The sequence below is a fragment of the Ceratotherium simum genome, chromosome 40, assembly GCF_057802395.1.
Source record: "Ceratotherium simum simum isolate JZ-2026a chromosome 40, ASM5780239v1, whole genome shotgun sequence".
Lineage (NCBI taxonomy): Eukaryota > Metazoa > Chordata > Mammalia > Perissodactyla > Rhinocerotidae > Ceratotherium > Ceratotherium simum.
Window position 1 is genome coordinate 12,057,821 of NC_141939.1, and position 11,112 is coordinate 12,068,932.

At 51.8% G+C, this 11,112-nt stretch overlaps 1 long non-coding RNA gene across 1 annotated transcript; it reads right to left on the minus strand.

The window, feature by feature from the left end:
* Positions 1–4,524: 4,524 nt before the first annotated feature.
* On the minus strand, positions 4,525–5,766 carry LOC147912075 (uncharacterized). Its single transcript, XR_015550294.1, has 3 exons — positions 5,673–5,766; positions 5,268–5,349; positions 4,525–4,581 (listed from the first exon to the last, which is right to left on the minus strand). It is a non-coding gene; the product is annotated as an uncharacterized LOC147912075 (long non-coding RNA).
* Between the last annotated feature and the right edge of the window lie 5,346 nt (positions 5,767–11,112).

An 11,112-nucleotide genomic window follows, 5' to 3' on the forward strand; every position in this document is an offset into this window, starting at 1 on the left:
TTGATGTAGGTCAGCCTTGGGGCAGAGAGCAGGGTGCAGATGGGTGGCGAGTAGATCTGAAGGGTGAGAAATAAAAATTAGCTCAGATTTAGAACCTAAAAATCTGCCTGGCCGTTCATTAACATGGGATTACAGAAACGGAAGAAGGCAGCTGAGAAGTTACCAGTGTTCCTCCCAAGGACGTGCTGCAGCTGTCACGTGTCAGGGCAATCACTGCACAGAAAAAACTCGTTCTCTGAAATCACAGGCTGTCGGAAACCCTGCCCTCTGAAGTGCTGGCGGTAAAACGCGGCATCCCACTCTCGGATCTAGGTCACCAACACAGAGAAGCTGCCTGGATTCCCACCCCGGGGCAGAGTTTCAGATGAGGGCATTCTAGACACGAATTCCACATCCATCCTACCTTTGTGATTCCCAAGGTAGCAGGACCCTGGACCCTGCAGTCCAGACCTGAGGCTGCTCTGTGGACATCCAGCTCTGCTTTGCTTTGAGCTCAAGAAAACACTGCTGCATGTAAATTCCACCTCCAGGCCACCTTCCCCCCAAATCCTGGACCATCTCACCTTTTCCCTTCTTGGTGAGTGCCCTGCAGCTCTGTGTGTGCTCTCCCTCCTTGCAGGGAGCCAACAGACCTGAGTTGATCCGATTCCGTGTCTGCCCTGGGGCTGGGGCGAGGATCAGTGGAACAATCTGGCTCACCCTCCTTCCACCACAGGATGCTGCGGTGGTCAGTGTTTTGCTCTTATTGGTTTGTGGAAACCATGTACTCTCATGCTTTCAGGAAAGAACCTGAGTTTGAATCCCAGTAAGCAACCTGCTTTTTCACTCTGGAAGGTTCAGCAGTTTTCTCTTTTCCTTTAGAATTTTCTTTCTTGTGAGCTCACTCTCATTTGTGATTTTTTCTTCTCTGCCCTGCTTGGAATTCTGCAAGGCCTTTCTAGTTGAGGTTGGGCCTCTCCCGACTGTCCGTCCCCCAGGTGGGGGACGTTTACCCCTTACAAAGCGGGCACTGGACGGAGACAGGGGATAGGGCCACACAGGCACACCTGGGACAGGGAGGGCCTGACCCCTCCGCCCCCACCTCCACCGGCTAGTTTGAGGTTGGCTGAGGGGTTGCTTGGATTTTCTGGATCACTCTGAGTGAGATCTCAGTTGCTTTTCTGACTCAGAAATCGAGCAGCAGCCCCCTGCACACACACCTTTCTCAGGAAAAACCGTCAGACTGGAGACGTGGGTCCCTCAGGTCCAGATGTTGCTACTCCGGATTGTGATCAATCTGCACAAAATGTCTTTGCCTCACAACTGAGTTAGGGGTCCCTAGGGGTCACTCAACCCCACCCCAGGAGGTCACTAGTCCCCTCCCCGTCCTTCTCCTCACTGTCATGGGGGGGAAGGGGATGCAGCACTTGAACCCCATTGCCTATCAGGCTCCCTGTGGGGTTAACACTGGTGTCCTGAGGTTTGCAGGTCCCCTCCCCTCCTCTACTCCCCGCCCACAGCCCCCACTGAGGAGGACTCTGCCACCATCCTGCCCGGGACCTGGCTTTCATGTTCCCTTATAAATTGGTGGGATTGTAACCAAATTCTCAAAGAGGGTGTTCCTTTCCAGCGGCCACTATCACGGGGCCACTAGGACCCTCGCATTCAGACCTTCTCTAGTCTGAAACCAGTAACACCACGTCAGACATGTTTATTCTGTCATGCAGGTTTAAGCCCAGCTGATGGTATGGTCAGGTGACAAACACGGGGCTCAGCTTTCAGTTTGGGTATAATGGGATGAGAATGTCCCTCTCTGCCCCCTTGCTCCCACCCCCTAGGAGGTTGCTGGGCAGCCCAAACCCCAAGAATGAGGAATGGGGCCAGTGCTTCTTCAGGGTGACCTGTGGGTGGGGGATGGGAAGCCACAACGTGGCTTTGTATCTTCTGTGTTTGGATGGAGAGTGCCCAATGTGCTTAACCAAGTTCTCTTCAATCTCCCAGGCTGTGGGCTTTTGCAGGGACAAGAGAGAGTATATTTGACCTTTATTTAGGTATTTATTTTTTAAAAATCATAGTAAGATACATGTAACATAAAATTTACCATCTTAACGATTTTCAGGTGTACAGTTCAATGGTGCTCAATACGTTCACATTGTTGTGCCACCATTACCACCTTCTATCTCCAGAACTTTTTCATCCTCTCCAGCGAAACTCGGTCCCCATTAAACACTAACTCCCCATTCCCCTCTCCCAGCCCCTAGCACCCACCATTCTACTTTCTGTCTCTATGAATTTGGTGACACTAGGAACCTCACGTAAGTGGAATCATTCCTTTTTAAGGCTGAATAATATTCCATCGTGTGTATACCACATTTTGTTTAGCCATTCATCCACCATGGACGCTGAGTTGCTTCCACCTCTTGGCTATTGTGAATAATGCTGTTGTGATCGTGGGTGTCTGAGTATCTCCCTGGCAGTTGACTGACACCTGCCAATCAAAGCACATCTCTTGGGATCTATTGATCCGAATGGATCTGAATGGGGAGCTCATGAATCTGCAAACTGAAAAGAACTTTCCCGATAACATGGGTTCACAGAACCATAAGTGGGAGAGGCCTACAGGCCGCAAATCAATCAGGTGGGTAGTACAAGTTTGTGAGACAGGTTTCAACTGTGTGGATCTAAAGACAGCTGAGCGAGTACGCACTTCTCCCACAGAAGACATCAAGAGCACGCTCACTCTAGAGCCCTCGACTGCTGGGTGAGCTGCCTTGGTGAGCAGCCCCATCCCTGAGATCGGCAGGTAAAAGTGCTTTTAATTTGTCTGAACGCCGTTTGCAGATAGTGGGGAGAAGTGAGCCCTGCTCCGCTCTCATGTCTGTTTCCTCTCCGTCAGCATCACAGGAGGTCCTGGGTTGTCATCACAATCCAGTGATGGCATTTCTGAGGGGCTTGCACCTTCATTCACAAGCCCTCAGCTGCAGCCCATACAACGCCCATTGGTTAGTGACAGTTCCTACCAGTTCCCACAAGTTTGTGCTTTATGAGAAGGCTTGCACTCTCCCTGCAAAGGGCCCATCTTTCTCCTTTAGCGACTGCTCGCAGCTCCCAACCCCTCCACACCCACCCTGGGGCACTGCCAATCTCCCCGCTCCCCACCTCTCCCAGACTAGGGGAGCAGGACAGGACTCGGGGGCTCTGAGCACACCCTACCTCTGAGGGTAGGGCCTGCTGACAGCCCAGCCCTGGCTTGGGCCCTTCGGGGTCTGAACACCCCAGTGGAGGGTGGTAAACGATTTGATCTTTGTCTGCTAGGCCGAAACTCCACATCTCCATCGCCAAGTCCTTCCTGTCTGATGGAGCTGCCATCCAGCACTGCCACACCGAAGACTAGTCATTGACAATGTTATCTTGGGGGAAGAGGGCTACCTGTCTCTCATGGACACCATGGAGGCCAAGCTTGCTGGAGGAGGTTGCGTTGGGGACAGAAATGTTGAGTACCTGCTATGGCGGTGGCCTGGAGCCCATAGGCCCAGCAGATGGGCTAGTCACATGAACCCGAGCCTTCTCCAGGGCCGTCTCCAGCAGCCCAGGGGAGGAATTCTCTGTGGGGGGGACACCCCGCGCACCAGGGGACAGCACACCGTCAGCGGGAGCCAGAGGCCCAGAGGGTATGCTGCTGTGCCCAGCTCCCAGACAACCCCAGCAATGCCCCGGCCCCCGGGGTGCAGAAAGGACCAGAGAAGGGAAACTGACTGGAAGCCCAGTGTGTCCCTCCCACGAGCAGGGCACAGGCTGCTACGGAGAAGGTGCAACAAAGGGTAGAGTCTCAAGACAGTCAGAATATTTACTCTCTCGGAGACCAGTGACCGAAGGAGCATGCTAAAACGGCTTCATGAGTGGCACCGCGGCCAGACCTCGGAGTCCCTGTGCCGGCTCAGTCCGTGTGTTCTCTCCCGCCCTGGGGGAACCAGGCGGATCCACACAAGGAGCCCAGAGGCCGGGATTCCCTCGGCCACAGATTCTCCCCTCAGCACTGCTGACAATTTGGGCCAGATAATTCTTTCCTGTGGGGGTGCCTGTCCGTTGGTAGATGTTTATTTAGCAGCATCCCTGGCCTATACCCACTAGATGCCAGCAGCCCCCATCCTTTTGGTGAGTCATGACAGTCAAAAATGTCTCCAGGCCTTGTCAAGTGTCTCCAGGGGAGCAAAATCAACATTCAGTGAGAGTTTTTTGTGTCAGTAAGTTTTGTGTGTATTAACCTATCTAATTCTCATATTATGCAGTATGTGTTATTTCCCCCATTGCAATGGGGAAACTGAGGCTACAAGAGATTAAGGAACTTGCCCAAGGTCATACAGCTAATGCGTGGCAGAACTGGGGTGAAAATCAACAAGTCAGGCTCTAGAACCACACCCCCCAACAGCTATGTCCTACTGCCTCATTTATTCTAACGATCTCATTTAATTTCCTCCATAACCCATTTTCCAGATGTGGAAACAGAGGTTAATTAACTCACCCAAAGTCACACAGCAAGTGAGAGGCAGAGCCCGAGCTGAAACCCCAGCGTGCTGGCTGCTGAAGTCCACATCCTAAAAACTAGACGTGCAAAGAAAGGGAGGGGCAGTGAAGCAAATGAACAAAGGGGCTGAATCTCCTGTACCGCCAACTAGGACAGCTGTGGCGGGCTGGAGAGGGAGTCTGCAAAGAGCAGCCGACGTTGCCCTTACACAAGGGTGGGGCAGCTGAGGTGGTGGGTTCTTGTCTCCCTGCAACAGCGCCAGGTGACCCTGGGAGTTTGCTCCCTGCTGCAGGGGTGGCCTCTGAGCCCTGCTGGCCTTCCATTCCCCAAACCCCTGCCTCCTGAGGGTCTCAGCTCCTCACAACCTGGGCCTGCCTCCCGGGGAGAGCAGTCACAAAGGCATGGGGCGGGCCTGACTTGGAATCTCGCTGTGCCATAATGAGCCTTGTGACCTTTGGCAAATGACTTCGCCTGTGTGAGCCTCGGAGTCTACTCCACAAGCTGGGAGCACACCCCCCGCCAGGCTGGGAGGGTGGACAGCACAGGGCAACTCTCGGCTGGCAGCTCCCCCGACTCTGTCGGCTGTGTGATGCGGCCCCTCCACAATCTGCCCGTCCTCTCACGAACCTTGAGCTCTAACTGATTCTACAGTCCTCTCAGACCACTCACTGAGTGGCAGGATTGCAGATGTTTTTTTGAGAACGTGGCAATAAGCTCTATGTCATTCAGGAGAAAATCAGGATTAGAAATCGTGTCTACTTACTCTGAGAAACAACAGTCGCCCCCGAGATCGCCTTCATTGCCTGTCCCTGCATAGTGGTTCTTGGGAGCATCAAGATGGAAATCTGCAATGTAGGACTCATCTTATTCTCCCTGTCAGATAGCTCTGCCCTTCATTTGAGCAATTTAAGATGAAATGGAGCCAATTGTGAGAAAATGATCCAGCAAGAGAGATTGGGATGGAGCAGCTCCCACAGCTGCATGTGACCTGCAGGTGGCGCCCCACAGTTCAGAAGCCCGGGCGCTAGCGGCACAGCAGCCGATCTCAGTTCTCAACGGCTCCCAAGGTAGCAGGGCTGGGGCTGTTTTCTGGGGCCGGTACCTCAGAAGCATATAGTATAACAGAAAGCGCAGAAACATCAGGGGAAATCCTGGCTCCACCACTCACCAGCTCGGTGACATTAGGCACCATGTCGACTTTTCTGCATGTCGGCTTGCTCGTCTGTAGAGGAAGGAGAATTCCTCCCTCGCAGTGTTGTTGTGAGCATCCAGCGGGACAAGGACTCTGAGGTGCCTAGGACAGTGCTTGGCGTACAGCGGCCTCTCAGCACCTTGTGCTCTGCTACTGCCATCCCCTCCTTGGTCCACCCTGCCCTTTGTTCTGTGCATGCTATCTTCCCATCAGTTGTGTCCACTCCTTTAGTCTGGCTGCTGATAGGGAACACTCCCTCTGGTGACAGATACAGCATCTGAGAGTGCTCTGGGATGATATCAATGGACGTGGAATTCATTCAAGCAATTTCTAGTGCATCTGGGCTGGGAATTGACTTGAATCGTCTTTTTGATTCAATCCCCGCTGCTCCCTCACCCCCTACCCCCAGCCAACAGCTGTGAGCCAGCCTCCACTGAGACCAGGCCCTATAGGAAGGCCTTTCTCCCCTCCCCAGCCCCCAAGTCGGCACCTCTTCTTGATGATGAACTAGCCAACTCCAGGGAAGCGAGCTCTGCCGGTGGTGAGCAAACACTTCCTTCACATGGCAGTGGTTGAACACCTCTCTTGCCTGGGCAGGTTTGGACTCACTGGGCATTCAGGCCGTGAGAAAAAGACCAGAAGGGCTGTTGCTCATCAGGGCAGCAACTCTCTGCATGAACGTTCTTGTTGGCCCAGACCTCAGGAAAGAGCATCTGTGCTCTGCACCGCCCACTCTGCGTACACATCAGGGCGCTACTGTTTCAGAGGAACTCACAGCCCTGTATTTGAATCCCTGCCTGGAAAATTAATCTGCTGAAGGCTTCTCATTGTCTTTAGTTGTTCCTGAGAATATTGGTTGTGTTGTAGTGAAAAATACAGAACACGGTACATGCACAATGCAATCACCCAGTGCCTGGGTCCCACCCCCAGAGATTCTTATCTAATTCGTCTGGGGTTGGCTTCAGCACTGGGAGCTTTACATGCTCCCTGGAGTTTCTAACATGAAGGTCAAGTTGAGAACCAATGGATTAGACGGACCTGAGTTGAAATCCCCAGTCATCGACAAGTTGCGGAATCTTGGTCAAGCTGCTAAACTTCTCTGAACCTCAGTTTCCTCACCTCGAAAAAGATGGATAGAATATCGATCCCAGAGCCTTGTGTTGAGGACAGAATAAGACAGGGAACGTGAAGTGACTACAGTGCCTCACAGAGCAGGTGTACCTGCAAAGTCAGGGCCTCCCCTCAGGCACCTGGAGGAGCAGGTAACAGGTCTTCAGGGAGACGCGTGCCTTCAGGAGAGCCCTCAGCTTGTTTGGACTGGAGCCCATAGGTGGCCATGTTCTGTGGCTTCCCGGTCCCCCGCTCCCCCTTCTCACTCCTCCCTGTATCCTCCCATCTCCAGGTTGGGCCATGCATTCTGCACCATCCCACCATGGGCTGGTAGAAGATGGAACATTTTGAAGCACTGAGTTTGTTGTTTCCAAACACCTCGGGTACCTAGGTCACTGGTTCTTCATTTCTTTGGGGTCACAGACCTCCAATAATCTGATGATCTTCCCAAGAAAATGCACTTAGGCACATGGAAAGCAGTCTGAAGACAGCTCAAGGATGTATGTTGAGCCACCGAGCCTGTCACTAGCCCCAGGTTGAAAGCGCCAGATCTGAATGGATCCAACGCCATCCTTAGGTTGAGAAAAAGGAATGACACAACTGTGCCTCATTCCCGGTCAGGGGCAGTGACAGAGTGGGGAGGAAAATGCAGGTTCTTGGGTACTGAGGACTCATTTTACCCTGCTCTTCCCAGAGGAAGGAGACAGGGGAGGGGGCTTAGAGTCCATTGTACTTGACCTTGTTAATCACAAAGTAGAGGCACAAGAAACGTGCCGCCTCCAGCCGAGTGCCCCTCTCAATGTTCCCAGAAGGTGCGGGGCTTTGCCCACCAGAGCAGTTAACTCCTCATGGGGCATTTATCTGGTTGTTTGTCTGTCTCCAACACCAGGGAGCCCCCTGAGGGCCAGGGACACATCTGTCCTGCTCACCACGGTGTCTCCAGCACCTAGCCCAGGTTAGGCAAACAGTAAATATTTATGGAGCAAATGAACGAATAAATGAATAACTATACGAACAAACAGGGCAGTTAAAATACATAAGCACGAGTAATTTAACAAAATTCAACACAGTATCCATACAAAACTCTCTGCATTTTTATTGGAAGAATTTAAATATTTAGTTATATGTTGGCCTCATTTGTGTCTTCTCTCCTTCCCATTGCCCCCAGTGTCTTTTGTTTCTCAGCAGGAAGTGGGAGCCAGTGAGTTCAATACCTGTAGATAGCAACCTGTCAATTCTGATCCCAGGGGCTCAAGCAACAACATCGGTGGGGTGCCTGGAATACTTTTAAAGCACGGTATCCCCTCCCAGGAAGCAGTAAATGCTATCGTCAGGACGGTACCAGGCACGGGAAAGCATGCATTTATGCTCTCTGGATGAGGTGCTCTCATGAATATTGATTCTGCAGCCTTAGAATAAACAACACCCTGCGGAATGTGCCCCCCAACCACTGAGAGAGCAGCGGGTGCACAAAGGCCCATGATATGAAGCAGAGCTGCGGTAGAAGGCGGCATAGTGCAGAGCGGGCAAGGGAGCCTTTGGGGCAGAGTCAGGAAAACACCAGAGTTTGAGAGGTGTTTTTACAGTTTGGAAATGAGAAAGGCGGCAAGGGATCTAAAAAACCAAAAGCAAAGGCAAAACAAGCATTTGCAGGAAGTCTTTGAGCCCTAAATGCCGCACCGCCCCCTCCGACTCTCACGGAATTGATTTCCGCCCCTTGGAGAAACTGTTCCGTGTGACTGACCTACTTTTCACATGAAAGATATGTTCACTGAAGTGTTCTTCTCTCCGAACTGAGTGTTTTCTTTAAATCCTTCTTTTCCTAACTCTGACATAGCCACACCGTGTAATAGGACACATTAACTGGGAAGAATGATCTAGGCCAGGGCTGTCCTCTAGAACTTTCTGTGATGACGGACATGTCCTGTACCTGTGCTGTCCAGGGCAACAGCCACTGGCCACATGTGTCTGTTGGACACTTGAAATATGGCTGCTAACATGACCAGGGAACTGAATTTTAAATTTTATTTAATTTTAATTTAAGCTTAGCCACATGTAGCAAGGGGCTACAGACCAGACCAATGCATACTGTTTCAAAAGAGTTCCTAGCCATATTGGCAAAGTGAAAAAAAAAGCAAATTGCAGTGTTATCTGTTTAGTATAACTCCCTTTTAGAAAATACACTCACCCAAACAAAACAATACATTTACATTCATGCTTGTAAATGCTTTCAAATGCAGAGAAAAATGGCTGAAATTATACCCAGCAGACCAATAGAGTAATTACTCCAGGGAGGAGGAAACAGGAGATCAAGGAGGTCTTTTGCTTTAACAGTTTTGTCTGAATTTTTAAAATTTATTCACATAAGGGCCGGCCCCGTGGCTTAGCAGTTAAGTGCCTACGCTCCGCAACTGGCCGCCCGGGTTCAGATCCCAGGTGCGCACCGACGCACCGCTTGTCCAGCCATGCTGAGGCCGCGTCCCACATACAGCAACTAGAAGGATGTGCAGCTATGACATACAACTATCTACTGGGGCTTTGGGGGTAAAAAAGGAGGAGGATTGGCAATAGACGTTAGCTCAGAGCCAGTCTTCTTCAGCAAAAAGAGGAGGATTAGCACGGATGTTAGCTCAGGGCTGATCTTCCTCACACACACAAAAAAGATACTTGCAAGCTGAGTTCAGCAAGCAAAAAAAATTTATTCATTTATGACTTGTATAATGCAACATAAAAAAGGAGAAAAATTTTTTAAATATTTTCTTGCCTGATATATCTGGAACTCTTTTCTCTTTTGGTCTAGTTATGGTGGTAAATGCATGAGTCTAGTATCTAAGACCGAAAGAAGCCTGAAAACAGGTCGATGAGCTGTAAGATGCTCTTTCTAAAGAGCCCAGAGATCCTTTGCAGCAGGCTGGGGGACAAGTCAAAAATGCACAAAGGCACACATCCATCCACGTGCACAAGTCACGTGGGCACTCTGTCTCAACCTCCGCCGTGTGTCAGAATCGCCTTTTTAAAATAGCCAGATGCTGGAGTCCCATCCCAAAGATTAGATTTTACTTTGTCTGGAATGGACCCAGGCCAATGATATTTTTTAAAAGCTGCCTGGTGATTCTATTGTGAAGCCAGAGTTGAGATGATCCGGGCTGGAGGCAACCAACAGAGGAATATACAGCACCAGGGAGCAGTACAGCTGGGTAAGGGCCACACAGGAAGACCCCTTGGCGCTTGGCCCACCACCAGAGAGGGGAAGGACACACCAGCACTGCTCAGCTTGTGCTGCGTGTGAGGGAACACTGCTCTGCGCTCTGCAGAGCCCTGGGGTTGGGTTCTAGTCCCCACGTAGGGAAGCTCCCCCCGCTATGGCTTTAAGTCATTAATGTCATCTCCATGCAGTGACTGGGAATCTTCAGCCTCGACCCCTGACTGCAGACTCAGGTTTCCAACCCCCGACACGTCATCCGTCCCTGGATATCTAATCAACCGCAGCACGCCCACCCTCGGACCCCTCTCCCGCAGGCTCCCGGATTTCAGGATGTAGCCCCGCCGATCCCCAGCTGCTCCAGCCAGAAGCTCGCCGGGGCCTACCTGACTCTTCTCTACCCCCATACCGCGCATCCGTTTCATCTTCAGGGCCTGCCGGCTCTAACTTGAAAAGGGGTCCTAATCTGACCACGTCTTGCTGTCTCCAGTGCCACCCTAGTGCAAGCCTCCATCGTCCTCTCTGAGCGCTGCTCCAGCCTCCAAACGGGCCCCTGCTCTCAGTCTTCCTCCACGCCAGAGGCTGCAACAGCGGCAGGAGGAAACTTGTCCACACAGCAGTCCGTTTCCACAACTCCACGCGCAGCCCTCCAGCGGCTTCCAGTGCCCCTCAGAACAGCATCTGGTAACACACGGTGGCCCGCAGGCTCCGCTGCGACCCGGGCCTCGCCCCTTCCAGACTCGTCTCCTACTAGGCCACCTTGCTCATCAGACTCAGTCACGTGGGTCTTGTAGTTCTTGAATATTCTGTCCACCGAGCGTTTGCACCAGGTCACGCTCCCTCGCTCACCTCACCGAATTTATCCAGGTCTCTGCTCAAATGTCACCTCCTCGGGAGGCCTTTCCTGGCCTCCCTGATCTCAGTCAAGGAACCACCTCCCTCCCCTGCAAGCATCTCCTCTGAGCCCCTTACCTGGCCTTATTTTTCTACATAGCACTGAGAAGTAGCTATTGCTGGCCAAAATTATTGCTTGCTTTTGTTTATTTGCCTCCTCCCATGTCCCCCACTGGAAGGTAAGTGCCTGGAGGGCAGGGACTGTCTCTG